The following is a 3,577-nucleotide window of genomic DNA, read 5'->3' on the forward strand; positions in this document are numbered from 1 at the left end:
TAACCCAAAATGCACAAACAGCAGAAGAGAAACTAGATGAATGGGACCTTCTAAAAATTAAATTTTTATGTGCTTCCAAAGACTTCTTCAAAAGAGGAGAAAGGGAACCTACAGACTGGGAAATAATATTCAACAAGGGCATATCTGACAAGGGACTTATCTCTAGAATTTATAGAAAACTCCAACACCTCAACAAAAAAAAGACAAATAATCCAATTTAAAAATGGACAGACAACATGAATAGACACTTCACCAAATAGGATATTCAGGCAGCCAACAAACATATGAAGATATGCTCATGATCATTAGCCATTACAGAGATGCAAATCAAAACAACAATGAGATAACATCTTGCCTCAGCAATAGTAGCAAAGTTCAACAAGACAGAAAATAACAAATGCTGGCAAGGATGCAGAGAGATGAGGACTCTCCTACACTGCTGGTAGGACTGTAAAATGATACAACTACTGTGGAAAGCTGTATGGAGATTCTTTAAAATGTTGGAATTAGAATTACCATTTGACCCAGCCATTCCATTACTAGGTATATACCTTGAAAAAGTGAGAGCCAGGACAAGAACAGATATATGCAAACCCATGTTCATCACAGCACTATTTACAATAGCCAAAAGACAGAAAAAATCTAGGTGCCCATTAACAGAATGGATAACCAAACTATGGTACATACACACAATGGAATACTATGCAACTCTAAAGAATAACTTAGAATCTGCAAAACACCACACAATGTGGATGAACTTGGAAGACAAATCAATCACAGAAGGACAAATATTTCATTAGTCGCTACTGTAAAAAGTCAATGAAAAGTTTATATATGGAAGGAAATTTTCTTTGTTGATTACCAAGGGTGGGAGGGGAGGAGAGGGAACACTGTTAGATAAGTAGAGACAAGTATTGATTTGAGTGAAGAGAAGGGCAATGTACCAGATGTGAGTGATCAACACAGTGCCATTGAGGAAGAGGAAGACATAGAGGTGCATGGAAGGTAGAGACAAAAAAGATGAACCCTTTTGCATATACAGTACTGTGTTGTCAGTAAAGGCAAACATTGATCTACGGGTGGATAGCTGGGTGGACAGGCTGAACTATTAGGTATGTCTAAGCAGGGGGGGAGTGTGCCCAAGACCATGTATAGGGTTGCCAGCCAAAGTTTCTACAAGTGTATTTGTATGTCCTTTAATAATTCCCAGGTACATAGTAGAGCTGGCAAGGGACAAAGTTGTATTCACTTCTTGGCCACAGACAGCTACCCAAAGGGAGCAAGTAATTGGACCAGTCGGTTCAGGACCATAGTCACAGGGGACATCAAGCTCAATTAGCATAACATATCACACAAAACCTGTTCCGCATCCTACTTTGGCAAGCAGAGACTGGAATCTTAAAAGATTGCAAGCAGGCATCTAGATGCAACAATGGGTCTCTCCTCATCCAGAGAAAAGACAAATGAAGAAAACCAAAGATGCATGGAAACAATTAGTCCAAGCAACTGGTAACCATGCAATCCTTAGCCTATACAACTATGAGACCAGAAGAAATAGAGGGTGCCTGGCTACCACTGTCAACCACTTGGAGGGGGATCTATGTAGGAGATCCTGGATAGAATTGGAGAACAACGTGAAATAAAACTCAAAATCATTTAAAAAGGGGGGGGGACCAGTTTTGCTGGTCTGATAGAGCCAATGGAACCACTGAGACTATGGCCCCTAGCTGCCCTTCAGGTCTGGAATTGAACCCCCTCCTGTGACTTCCAGTCAAACAAAAGACAAGCATATGAGCTGAACATTTACATTAAGTAGATACACTCCTTGGAGAGATCAATCATGCAAGAATAGAGGTGCTGGCTGTGTATGCACAGGGAGACAGCTCAGGGCACAGGAGTGCATGGGAGGGAAGGACACAGGGAAGAGGTAACTATGGGGAGGAAGTGGGAGGGGAACTGTTGCACTGTGGGAAATTGCAGTCATTGTCATGAGACAGTGTGTGAGCTGCTGTATGGAAAGTGAATTTGATCTTTTGACTTTAACCCAAATCACAATAAATATTTTTTTAAATAAAAATTTGCAATAGAATGAAAGGAATAATAAACATGTTATCATAACATGAAAAAAAAAAATAACTGACCTAATGGACATAAAAATGTCTTTGATCCAACATGATATTTTGAAAACTAATAAAATTATTTTAAGACTGTTAATTTTCATGCTATAAAATTACTACATGCTTTTTAGAGATAATCTGAGAAATGTAAATTGAGTAAGAAAAATCAGCAATAATGTTATCATCCATAAAGATAGCATTTCTAACATTATGATGAATATCCATTTTTTTCCATTCAAATGTATCCTGATGTTTTATTTAGCATTATGAAATTAAATTTCTTTCATATTTAAAAACATCATTCTTATAACATCTCTCTCATATAAAGGTGTCACATTTAAGTCACTTGTTTATTAAGGGGACAACCTCCAGGCTCAAATTCTATGTGTGATATTTGAGGCCTGACCATAGGCTTTGTTAGACAGGTCTCACAGGTAAAACCGGCCCTCCCCACAAAAGATTTGGTGTACAGACAGTGCATTGCTGTCTTCTGGAGGGAGTTACAGTCAAGGACTCAGTCATCCCCATCCTCCCCCACCCCCTACCCCAACTTCCTCTATTATGAGACCTCTTTATGCTGAGGCAGTTCAGATCTCTTTATTGGGGGCCTTGGCTGAGACACTTCATTGTCACTGTTGTTGTTAGGTGCCGTCAAGTCAGCTCTAACTCATAGCAATGTTACATACAACCAAACAAAACACTGTCTGGTTCTGTGCCATCCTCACAATATTTGTGGCCCATCGTGGCAGCCACTGTGTTAATCAATCCTGTTGAGGGTCTTCCTCTTTTTTGCTGACTCTCTACTTACCAAGCATGATATCCTTCTCCAGGCAATGGCCCCTTCTGACAACAAGCCCAAAGAAGGCAAAGCCATTCTTACTTCCAAGGAGCATTCTAGCTGCACTTCGTCCAAACAGATGTGTTTGTTCTTCTGGCAGTCCAGGGGATGGGGGACAGCCCCCAGGCAACAGGGAGCAGTGGTAGACAGGGCCATCAGGAACAGGTAGAGGGTAGCCCAGGAGTGAGCCGAGCAGTTGAAACAGCTAAGGGAGACAAACTCGTCTGTCAGTTTGTTGTACTGTGTTGGCTTGCATGTTGCTGTGAGGCTAGAGGCTGAGCCAGCAGAGGTGCCCATGGTGGATCAGCTTCAGTGGAGCTTCCAGACTGAGATAGATGTGGAAGAAGAAAGAGGCCATCCACTTCTCAAAGAATTAGCCAGTGAAAACTTTATGAATAGTAGTGAAACACTGTCTGATATATTACTGGAAAATTTTATGAGTATCCCTGAAACATTTTCTGATACAGTGCCAGAGAATGATCCCCTCAGGTCAGAAAGCATGCAAATTATGACAGGGAAAGAGATGCCTCATCAGAGTAGAGCCTACCTTAATGATATGGACAAAATAGAGCCTCCATTTGCTGAAGTGGCACGACTCAATATCAGAAGAAACAGCTGCAAA

This window comes from Orycteropus afer, unplaced genomic scaffold, assembly GCF_000298275.1.
Source record: "Orycteropus afer afer isolate SDZICR_OR568_19922 unplaced genomic scaffold, OryAfe1.0 scaffold00418, whole genome shotgun sequence".
Taxonomy (NCBI): domain Eukaryota; kingdom Metazoa; phylum Chordata; class Mammalia; order Tubulidentata; family Orycteropodidae; genus Orycteropus; species Orycteropus afer.